This window comes from Musca autumnalis, unplaced genomic scaffold, assembly GCF_047663935.1.
Source record: "Musca autumnalis isolate F117 unplaced genomic scaffold, ASM4766393v1 scaffold_2, whole genome shotgun sequence".
Classification (NCBI taxonomy): Eukaryota; Metazoa; Arthropoda; class Insecta; order Diptera; family Muscidae; genus Musca; species Musca autumnalis.
In genome coordinates, this window is record NW_027411755.1 from 9803552 (window position 1) to 9816355 (window position 12804).

At 29.7% G+C, this 12804-nt stretch overlaps 1 protein-coding gene across 22 annotated transcripts in view; it reads right to left on the reverse strand.

The window, feature by feature from the left end:
- Dyrk2 (Dual-specificity tyrosine phosphorylation-regulated kinase 2) overlaps positions 1–6543 on the reverse strand; it is a 234205-nt gene extending 227662 nt beyond the window's left edge. For 2 of the 22 annotated variants that reach the window (XM_073966912.1, XM_073966902.1), the window contains exons 1-2: positions 5950–6356; positions 2612–2788 (exon numbers count right to left, since the gene is read on the reverse strand). The gene's annotated coding sequence lies outside the window, so the exon portion shown is untranslated. Of the gene's footprint in view, positions 1–2611; positions 3393–3862; positions 3902–5755 lie in introns of all 22 variants that reach the window. The other 20 variants (XM_073966910.1, XM_073966899.1, XM_073966900.1 and 17 more) reach the window with 16 other exon arrangements.
- Positions 6544–12804: the final 6261 nt, after the last annotated feature.

A 12804-nucleotide genomic window follows, 5' to 3' on the forward strand; every position in this document is an offset into this window, starting at 1 on the left:
AGAGGTCCATAAGCGTGGATTTTTCAAAGAAAATTTAGAGGACTTGAAGAGGTCCATAAGCGTGGATTTTTCAAAGAAAAGTTAAAGGACTTAAAGAGGCCCATAAGCGTTGATTTTTCAAAGAAAAGTTAAAGGACTTAAAGAGGTCCATAAGCGTGGATTTTTCAAAGAAAATTTAGAGGAATTGAAGAGGTTCATAAGCGTGGTTTTTTCAAAGAAATTGGAAATATCGAAAAGTTAACTTTTGTATCCAACGAGGCAAAAATTTAGAGGACTTGCAGAGGTCAACAAGCGTAGATTTTTCAAAGAAAATTGAGAGGACTTGGAGATGTCAATAAGCGGGGATTTTTCAAAGAAAATTTAGAGAAATTGAAGAGGTCCATAAGCGTGGATTTTTCAAAGAAAATGTAGAGGACTTGAAGAGGTAGGTTTTTCAAAGAAATTGGAAATATCGAAAAGTTAACTTTTGTATCCAACGACGCAAAAATTTAGAGGACTTGCAGAGGTCCATAAGCGTGGATTTTCCAAAGAATATTTAGAGGGCTTTGCAGATGCCAATAGGCGTAGATTTTTCAAAGAAAATTTAGAGGACTTGCAGAGGCCCGTAAGCGTGGATTTCTCAAAGAAAATTTAGAGGACTTGAGGAGGTCCATAAGCGTGAACTGTTCAAAGAAAATTTAGAGGACTTGAGGAGGTCCATAAGCGTAGATTTTTCAAAGAAAATTTAGAGGACTTGAAGAGGTCCATAAACGTGAGTTTTTTAAAGAAAATTTAGAGGACTTGCAGAGGCCCGTAAGCGTGGATTTTTCAAAGAAAACTTAGAGGACTTGAAGATGTCCATAAGCGTGGATTTTTCAAAGAAAATTAAGAGGTCCATAAGCGTGAATTTTTCAAAGAAAATTAAGAGGACTTGAAGAGGTCTATGCGAGTGGATTTTTCAAGGAAAATTTAGAGGACTTGAAGAGGTCCATAAGAGTGGATTTTTCAAAGAAAATTTAGAGGACTTGAAGAGGTCCATAAGCTTCTTCTGAATTTGCTTATCCGGTATCCGGTAAGTCGAAACATTCCAGTTGTAATACGTAACATTTCATTTGTAGTTCGATTATTATATTTGTAATTCATAACATTTTATTTGTAATTCGAGAATTCCATTTGTAATTTGTATTATTCCATTTGAAATTCGAATTATTCCATTCGTAATTCGAATTATTCCATTTGAAATTCAATTTTTTCTATTAGTAATTCGAATTATTTTATTTGTAATTCGAATTGTTTTATTTGTAATTCGAATTATAATTAAAATAATACGATTTACAAATAGAATAATTCGAATTACAAATAGAAAAAATTGAATTTCAAATGGAATAATTCGAATTACGAATGGAATAATTCGAATTTCAAATGGAATAATTCGAATTACAAATGGGATTCTCGAATTACAAATAAAATGTTATGAATTACAATGGAAATATTTCGAATAACAACTGGAATTCTCGAATTACAAATAAAATGTTACGAATTACAAATGTAATTCTCGAATTACAACTAAAATGATTAGAGTACAGACGCTGTTTGCAATCGCCCAATATGGGGACAGACGCTGCCATTTCACTTTTTTTTTGTTCGCCCTGCATAGTTTGTTTTTGCGGTACCCTATTCACCACCTGGGTAGACGTCCAATGGGAGAAAAAAACCTGAAAAAAACAACTCCGCACGAAGAGGGCAATAATCGCGTATTTTTTAAAGAAAATTTAGAGGACTTGAAGAGGTTCATAAGCAGGGATTTTTCGAAGAAAAGCAGAAGTTTAAACCCAACAAAACGAAATGGAAGTGATTCGGTAGCATAAGATCAAATCCAACAAAAACGAAATGGAAATGGTTTGAAGTGGTGCTATCGAAAGTTTTTTGGAATATGTTAAAATTAACCCTATTCGAAAGAATTAATGAAAATGTATGCCATGCTATTGAAAAATAATGTGACATTTACGTAAATAGAATTTAATTATACAAAATCGCTTGCATTCGTTTCTGGACATCGAACATTTTGCTGGGCTATTATATCCACAGTTCTTGAATTAGAATGCTGCTAGTTTTTAGTTTCTTACCTAACTCAAGGTTCAGATTCAGACAAACATTGATTATATTGTTTCATTGAAATCAACATGCAACACATTTTACTGACAATTGATAATTGGGCCCCTCATAAAAGTCCGACCCTATATTTCTTCGTTAGTCTAGGTAAAATTATTATTATTTTTTTTTTTTGCCTGAAGATTGGTTTGTGCACCTAAGAATATCATTAGAGCTCATTATCGAAATTAAGTGAATTTTTAGTTTCGATTTGACGTAGTATTTGGAAATTTGTTAAAAAACAATACAAAATAATTAATTCACTTAATCTTAAGCAGTGGGTTTTAATATTAAAATGGTTTTTTTTTGAAAATATTCAGTTGATTTAGTTCAGATTAAAGCAAAATATTTTAAGCAATGACAAAAAAATCAATACTCAAAATCACAAAACATGCCACTTTTCGGCAACCTAAACTTTCTTTACCGCCTATTAAAACAGAGACATTTCAAACTTCAAAAATGACACTCTTGAAAAACTTACCATTTTCTATTGAAAATGTAATAAAATTTTCCTTCTTATTTTTTCTCCTTTTAACAGCTGGCTGGCTTAAAATCCAAATCTATTTCGTTTCAATTTTCAAGTTTTCCAATACTGAACCAGTTTTTGTGTGTTTTTTTCTTCTTTCAAATTTCAGGTTTTGTTTTCTTGGAGTAGCAGCTACAAATGGCCAAAACAATAACAACAACTTTACACATAAAAAGGATGCTGTTTGGTGAGTTTCTTTTCTTTCTACTATATAGTATAACCAACAACAACAAAAATAAAATTGATGCTGTTATTTGTTGTTGTTCTCTTCTCTTAATACAAAAACTCCTTTATAGCACTTGGGTCATAAACTCTCGCAAAAAACCAAACAAACACACAGATGATTTAACTATTTTGTCTGGTAGTTATTTTTTGTTGCTGTTGTTGTTGGGGGGATTTTGTTATTATTGCTGTTGTTGTTGCTCTTTGTGGATACAGACTCTATTCTGTACATAAAATTTTGGAGTCTGTGGAGGAAGTACCCAGCTAGCATTTGGAAGTGAGTTACTCACTTCCTCTACCAAAAGTAATCGCTTTCTGCACTTCTTTTCTATAAAAGAGCGATACTTTATCATTTTACAATAACAAATGTATTACTGTTCAAATTAGATCGATCTGCAAGAACTACCTAGTGTCGCAGAAGAAGATGAAAATTCTGTATTTGATTGTTTACACAAACAATTTACATTGTTTTACTATTTCTTCTCGTGAGAGAGATAAGGTGAGAGTTTTACAGCTACTCCAAGTATTTGCAAATATCAACAATAAGAAAAATATCAATCAGTTGTAAGTTCGAAAGGTTCGTGGAAAAGTGAAATTGAAAAAATTAAATTAATAATTTAATATTTAAACATTTATAAATTGAAATGTAAAAAAGTGCAGTGACTAAATAATTGTGAATGATAAAAAGCAGAAAAAATAATAATATGTATTGTGTATAATGTGAGAAATATTTAGATAAGAAAAAATAAATTTCATTTTCTTTATCATAAAGTGAATTTGAATATTAGAAAAAAAACAAAAAATCGAAAAAATTCCAAAAAATCAAAAGTGCCAACAGTACTTATTAACAGTACTTTTAGGACAATTTTCCGGCAAATAAAATCTTTTATTTAGCTAAAAACGTTTTAAAAACAATATATACGGCATCATTTAGAGATTACAAAAGAAAATTTTCAGTTAGGCTTTGATAATCAAGAAATATACCTCGATGACTGTCAGTTTTGCTTGCCAATGTGTACTATACTTTACACTCATTCGACAAAGAAAATTAAAACAAATAAGTTTGCAGAAATAATGTTAATATAATTTGACTTTTAAAACGTACACATTTTCGATTTTAATTTTTGTTTTATTTATTTATTTATTTATTTGTTTATTTATTTATTTATTTATTTATTTATTTATTTATTTATTTATTTATTTATTTATTTATTTATTTATTTATTTATTTATTTATTTATTTATTTATTTATTTATTTATTTATTTATTTATTTATTTGTTTGTTTATTTATTTATTTATTTATTTATTTATTTATTTATTTATTTATTTATTTATTTATTTATTTATTTATTTATTTATTTATTTATTTATTTATTTATTTATTTATTTATTTGTTTATTTATTTGTTTATTTATTTATTTATTTATTTATTTATTTATTTATTTGTTTATTTATTTATTTATTTATTTATTTATTTATTTATTTATTTATTTATTTATTTATTTATTTATTTATTTATTTATTTATTTATTTATTTATTTATTTATTTATTTATTTATTTATTTATTTATTTATTTATTTATTTATTTATTTATTTATTTATTTATTTATTTATTTATTTATTTATTTATTTATTTATTTATTTATTTATTTATTTATTTATTTATTTATTTATTTATTTATTTATTTATTTATTTATTTATTTATTTATTTATTTATTTATTTATTTATTTATTTATTTATTTATTTATTTATTTATTTATTTATTTATTTATTTATTTATTTATTTATTTATTTATTTATTTATTTATTTATTTATTTATTTATTTATTTATTTATTTATTTATTTATTTATTTATTTATTTATTTATTTATTTATTTATTTATTTATTTATTTATTTATTTATTTATTTATTTATTTATTTATTTATTTATTTATTTATTTATTTATTTATTTATTTATTTATTTATTTATTTATTTATTTATTTATTTATTTATTTATTTATTTATTTATTTATTTATTTATTTATTTATTTATTTATTTATTTATTTATTTATTTATTTATTTATTTATTTATTTATTTATTTATTTATTTATTTATTTATTTATTTATTTATTTATTTATTTATTTATTTATTTATTTATTTATTTATTTATTTATTTATTTATTTATTTATTTATTTATTTATTTATTTATTTATTTATTTATTTATTTATTTATTTATTTATTTATTTATTTATTTATTTATTTATTTATTTATTTATTTATTTATTTATTTATTTATTTATTTATTTATTTATTTATTTATTTATTTATTTATTTATTTATTTATTTATTTATTTATTTATTTATTTATTTATTTATTTATTTATTTATTTATTTATTTATTTATTGGTCATTGCCACTATTTTATGGTAAAATATGCAATATCTTTCAAACAATGTACTTATTTGTCGCCTAAAGGTACTATATCCAACAAGCATTTTCTATCGCCCATTACCCGAAGCAGTCACTCCCGGGCGATAGAAACACACATCCGCGATATCGCATTCTTATTGATGTAGGCACACCGTACGGGAAGAAATGAACAACGCATTCGTTTCCTCATAAATGTGTCTCATGCGTTGCCTTTGAAAGTATCGCTTTAGTCCAGAGTCGAGAGTCACGATGGCGATATTTTTATGAGGAAACGAATGCGTGGTTCATTTCTTCCCGTACGGTGTGCCTACATCAATAAGAATGCGATATCGCGGATGTGTGTTTCTATCGCCCGGGAGTGACTACTTCGGGTAATGGGCGATAGAAAATGCTTGCTGGGTAGTATCTCATCAAATCTCCTGTTCTTGTCACTGTATTTGTTGTGTGTGTATACCTTGAAGGTGTATAGACAATGAGAGTGTATTGGTTGTTTTATTGGATGTATAATTGTTGGCTCAGAGTAGTAGAATAGGTTCAAAGGTTTTGATTTTTCCAAACACGAAAATTTCTAATTTCGAGACACTTTTTTCCTTACACAAGAAAAATATTTTATTTCAATTTTTTCTTTAAAAGTTAAACAATTCTCACAATTGATTTATTTCTTCACTTCTTATTGCGTTTCCTTCTTGCAAAATAATTTCTAAACACTTCTTATAAAAATTTTTAGAAATTGGCTATTTTAATTTGTGGCAAAATTTAAAATCTTTTTCTGTTGAAAAATTTTTGGTTCAACTCCAAATTGATTTTATTTGGACACAAAAATTGTTAACCGCTTTTTATTTTTCTTGATTTCTTATTTATTGATTGTGGGGGTCGCTTTAGATTTTTTTTTTTGTTATTTTTTTCTACAACTTCTTTTTTCTTTTTCAACACAAAAAACTCAACTCTTTTTTTGTTGTTTGATACAAAGAAAAACAATAATTGGAAAAAATATTTCCTCCGCGTTAGTTCAGCGAAAAGAACCGCACAGTCGCGTTTAATATCCGGAACTGAATACAAGAAATTCACAGCAACCACAGCACCAGTCGATATGGGTCATAGATGGGCTTTCTTGCACGCCAGCGTTGCTATGTTTTGTTTCTCTTTTTCGTTGTTACAACATAAATAAATATTTACGGGTAATTTTGCACATTTTTTTTAATATAACAGTTTTTTGGACTTGTTAAGATACCGTCTGTGTTTAAAAAATATTAAAAAAGCAAACAAATTTTAACAAAAACCCCGTTCTAATTTTCCCTTAAATTCTATTTAAGAGACATTTTGCCCATCTATGATATGGGTTGTTTTTGGTTACAGACAGCAGAGCGTATGAAATAACAGTGGCAGAGAAGCGCATTAACATTGCTGCTCCCCCTAACTTAACAGAGGAAATCAATAACGTTCAACGACACTCTGGCTAGCATTCTCTCACATACACACTTAGTGAGTAACAGTGCAATGGAGGAGCTCCATAACAAAACACCCCACACAATGGGTAATTTAATGTAGGTTGTGGAGCTCTCTCTCACATCTCACCCATTTGGCCACTTGGTGTCTCTGTTTAGGTTTCTCACGCACATTGCATGCTGTCCGTGGTGTGTTGGCTCCTGTTATGGGTTTTGTTATTGTTTGTTTTGTTTTTGTTGTATTGTATTGTTTTTTTTTCTGGGGCCTCTCAATTGTAAACAAAAAACAAATCACATTTCCCCACACCCCAACAGTGGGGAGTTTCTTCTGCTGGAGAACTCAAATGCTTCTTGGGGTCTTGGGGAGTTGTTTAATGCTGCTTTGTTTGGGGTATTTGTTTATGTTTATTTTTTCTTCCTCTTCTCCATGGTCTGGTGTATATTTCAGAAGAGCTCCAATGCATACAAATATGGGGGTTCTCTCTTTACGTGTGGTAAAACAATAATTACGAGAGCGTTTAATAAGAAAAACAAACCAAAAAACGTGTATTTAACAGCAGCCACATTATCAAACTGGAATATTTACAGAATGCACAAACTAATCAGTGGCGTCTTCACCTAATGGGGGATATTACGAGGAATTTCAAATTAGAAAGAATAAAAATTCAATATCTCTAGAACGTGATAAAATTTTGAATTTGAATTTACACACTTTTGTTTATAAAATTCGAATTCATGATCATGTAGCCCTTGTAGATGATTTTAAATCATTCCAGGAATCTGATAAAGTTGAACGACACATTGAATCTGATAAAGTTGAATGACTAATTAGTAGAGACTTGTACAATTGAAAACCTTCAACAATTGATCCGTCTTATAAATAACCGGAAACGTTTTAATAACCCTAGAAACCCTCTTGTGGGTGGCTTAATTAAATCGATATAATGTCCCAAATCTAGTGTACAATGTTCATTAGGGTTATGACTTTTCGACATTTTTTCTTAAAAATGATTTCCTGTACACGGATGAATGAACTTTTGCCTTTTAATCACTTAAATAACTTCTATTCCATTCAAATATTAAAAAGGTCATGCACAAACCATTTTGAAAAATTCTGATTTTTTTAAGTATGTCTTTGAGACAAAAATCGTTTACATTTTTATTATTCTCAGAATTAAAGAAAATTAGTGAGAAACAAATGTTATGTCAGTTCGTTTATCTCATGTGGCTCTAAAGTTTACTTTCAATTATATATCTGCTAACAGTTATAAATAAATAAATTTATATTTTAAAATCGTTAAATTTTAAAATCATTTTTGCGTGAGTTTTTTTCAGCGCATTACCTTAAAATTAAGATTTCATGTAATTTTCTGTAGACATTAGGCTTATGACTTTTTGACATTTTTTCTCAAACATGATTTCCTGTAGCAAGGATTAATGAACTTTTGTCTAAGAATCACTACGCTATCGTTTATTCCATTGAAATATAAAAAAAGTTCACGCACAAATCAATTTTAAAACAAGTAAGCAAAGGCTATAGTCGGACGGGCCGACCATGTGATACCCTACACCACAACCTCTAGGAATTAGCTATGTGCAACCGCCTTGGACGCTGAAAGTCGGGGTTTGATTTCCAGGCCTGGTCACACCAAATTTTAAACGGTGGCAAAATACCCCTTTGTAATGTTGGCGATATTTCCTGAGTATTTCAGCCATGAAAACCGTCTCTACAAGTGGCAACATAGGACACGCCGTTCGGAATCGGCGATAAAAACTAGGTCACATATCAATAACTTAATATGAATCCATTGATATAAGAGAAGCCTCCCTTGTCCCTCCCTTTTCCAATATCTCAGGAAGTATGTACTTACCCCGGAAAAAGAAAGAAAGAACCTCCTTCAAAATATTCAAATAGGTCCGATAGTCCTCAAACTGCACTTTCCGAATTTTTGTGTGGGAGGTACTCGAAGGACGGGACCGGTATAGTCCATATTCCAACCTGATACATGACTGGATGAAATAATACGGTGTGCAAAGTTTGGAAAAATCAGAGGATCCCCTTGAGAGTTATCTTGCGGATTTGCCATTTTTTAGGTTTCTTGTTTGTTTTTCAGGGTTTCTTGGAGCTTTTTGGCCATAATCTCAGGAAGTATGGACTTGGTATTGCAATTGTACCATCGCACTATAGGTAATTTGCCCTGTTTTTGAGGCAAAAAGTCGATTTTGCAACTTTTAATAATAATAATTTTATAGTTGGCATTGAAAAAAGAACATGTCAAAATTTATTAATATGAATGACATTTTTCAAAATAGCGTCATTATCGCGGTTTTAATTGCATTCAAAATGAGAATTTCGAAGAAGAACTTAAAAAATATATGTTGTAAGGCATATTTCAATGTACTTAAAACCGCCGAAAAATAAACAAAATATAAACCAAATATAAATATATGTTAAATGGAATAGATTGGCAATTGCGAGAGGAATTTATTTAATATATAATGTACCTTAAAAATTTTGGGTAGCGACCAAAAAACACAAAAAGTCAGAAATAAATATTTTATTTTTCCTAAACTCACTTCATATATACTTATACTAAATTGGCCGTGTTTGGCCGTGATTTTGCCACCTAGAACACATTACTGAAAGTCTTTTGAATTGGTATTACTAGATTTCAAAACCCGATTTTGCCCGTTTTTTGATATTTATGAGATTTTATTAGGTTACTTCTCAATAAAAAGTCTTAAAATTGTGGAAGTTTGGTTTGAGGAAATAAATAATTAATGTAAAAAATATTGTTGTTTACAATTGCATTGCAAGTAAAATACGTAATGGCGACATATTGTTCAGTATATCCGAAAATGGCATTGGAAAAAATAGCTTTGTTCGTTATATACGTAGTTGCTTATAACCGTTGTTCCTTATATCCGAATTTATCTGTAAAAATCTTTGTTTTATCTCACTTTTACACATAAATAATTTAAAAAGTTAAAAAATCCTTTAATTCCGCTGTTATTAATTTTTGTCTCAAAAACAGGGCAAATTACCTATAGTGCATCGTAAAGGGGACAGCAAGGACAATCTGCTTGAAAAACTCAAAACGATTCTAGAGGACTCTTAAATTTCACTTTTCCGAATTTTGTGTGGGACGTACCCGAAGGTGTGGACCGATATAGTCTTACCCGATCTATCAATCGATTGCTCACTTCGCCAGTCATCGTTCACACAATTTTTCGGAAAAAATTTGAACGGACAGGGTTTAATCGACTCCATATTGTCTGAAACGAATTTCGTCCAAACATACTTAGGGTCTAAAACCATTATTTCGATGAGACACATCTTTGGTCGTAAAACATCCAGTTGGACAACTGAACTAAAAATTTCCCTGTCATGATAGAGATAATTTGTAGCATGGGAGGAAATTGTGGTTCTCTACACAAAACCCATTATATATTAGGCAGTAGGCCCGTTACCTAGCAGACAGATTATTGCAATTTGCATCAGGGGAACGGTCAGTAGTTATTTTTCCATATGTAGGCTACTTTGCCGGTATATGCCCTCCAGGAATTAAAATATTGACCAAAAATAAAATTTGTATATTTTTCATACGAAAGTAATGGTCTATGTCACCCGCTAAATAATATCAGATCATCATGAAAAATTATAGGCATTTTCTTTTACCTAAACTCTTACCTCGTGCAAAATTTCGTGACTATTGAGCTATAATTGCGATCTATTCTGATGTGAAGCCGACCTCCATACCAAACTTCGTGATCGGTCCATAATTGCGGCATGGAGTTTGATTACAATTTATAATGGACAGACGGACACACGGACGGACGGACACACATCTCAAAATCGCTCTATCTCGTCGAGATATGAAGATTGGTATTTTTTGAAAAAATTTATGAATTGAAATTTTTTTTTCAAAAACTATTTTTTGTTGCACGAATGAATAAATATAAGCCTACTAATAACTGTAATAATATTCATTTCATTCAAATATTGAAAAAGGTCATGCACAAACCACTTTGAAAAAATTTAAAATTTTTTGTTTTCTGTTAAAAAATTATATCTTAAAATAAAAGCGTTTACGACATTTTTACGATTCTCAGAATTGAAGAAAATTAGTGAGAAATAAATGTTATGTCAGTTTAATTATTTCATGTGACTCTAAAGTTTAATTTCAATTGTATATCTGCTTACAGTGACTTCAAAAAATTGTCCATAATTTTAATAAATTTTCAAATCATTTTGTGCGTGAGGTTTTTTCACCGAATCACCTTATAATTATGAATTTATGTAATCTTATGACAAAACTCATCACGCTATGATACAGGGATATGAGGTTGTAAAAAAGTCATAACCCTAGTAGACACTCATCACGCTATGATACAGGATAAGAGGTTATAAAAAAGTCATAACACTAATGTACAAATCTTAATTATGAGTGAACTTTTCGTTTTCATTGAAAACAAGAGCTCAATTCAAACAGGAAATCATGAAAAATAATTTGAAATTTGTTTTTGATATAGTTTCTAACTATGCTTATTTGTCCTATTTTGGGCCCAATATATCTATATTAAAATCCAATCCAATTTTCAAAAATTTTTGTAGGATTCATTTTTTTAGCCACAACAATGATATTAAAACAAAAACATTGTTCCACAACATCCCATACGGGACAAGGGAGACTTCTCTCATATCAATGAGTGCACCCCGATTCATATTAAGCTCAATGATATAGGACCTACTGTTTATCGCCGAGTCCGAACGGCGTGCCTTAAGGCACCACTTGTAGAGAAGTTTTTCAAGGCTGAAATACTCAGGAAATGTCGCCAACATTACTGAGGGGTATTTTTCCACCGTTGAAAAATGTTTGATGTTGCCTGGCCGGGGAATCGAACCACTGACCTTCTGCGTGCAAGGCGGGCGTGCATACCATTGCACCATTGCACCACGGTGGAACAACAATGATATTATAAAGTTTTTTTTATCGATTGGACCATCATTGCGACCTTTAGAGAATTTTCATGGAAATTCACTAAAACAATGCTCGGGTGGTTAACGTAAACCGATCGCCACAAAATTTCATATATAAAGCAGACGCAATAACTATGCTTATATATACAATATATTGATTTTGTATCACGACTTGACTTCAAAATACCTGGAATGTGTAGTTACCGTAATGAGGGGCTATACCAAGACATTGACATATATGTACCAAACATTTTTAGTAAGCAAACTTCTGATTCGTATAGAGCTCGAAATATTAAATTACGTTAAACTAAGTTTGGAAGAAATTTTTGAAAAAAGCTTGAGAGTTATCTTGCTCTCTTTCTATTTTGTTATGTGCCGACATTATTTTTTTTGCTTTTGAAGATTTTGGGTCGTTATCTCAGGAAGTATTGCTGTTATAGGGATTCTAAAAACAACCTTCTATAAATGAAAAATTGCAAATAGATTCGGGACGAGTCCTCAAACTGAATTTTTCCCAAATTTTGTGTGGAAGATACCAGAAGGACGGAACCAATATAGACCATATTCCAACCTGATACATGACTGGATGAAATAAAACTATCAAGATTGGGCCAATCAGAACCTCCCTGCGAGAATTATTTTTTTGATTTGCAATTTTAGTGGGTACTGTCAGGATATTTTGCTTTTAACCCATTGCCTCCGATAAAAATTGTACCGTAGTAAAGAGGTCGCAAGGACAACCTGCTGAAAAAAAATTCAAAATGATCCGTGAGGAGTTCCTAAACTTCACTTTTTCCTACTTGTTTGTGGTAGGTATCCGAAGAAGTTGGCCGATATAGTCCATATTCGAACCCAATCTATATCTAGAAAGAATCTGCAAATTTTGGACCAAATCGATTGCTCCTTTCGAGAGTTATCGTTCACACCCTTTTACAGAAACAATTTTTAACTTTTGAGCATCGGTCCACAGTGGTTCCACCCATGAACAAAAATCGAATTATTGATGCGATTAAAATAAATATTATCTAAGCACACCAAATTTTGAGCATCCAGCATTAATTACTTACTTAGCTTGTC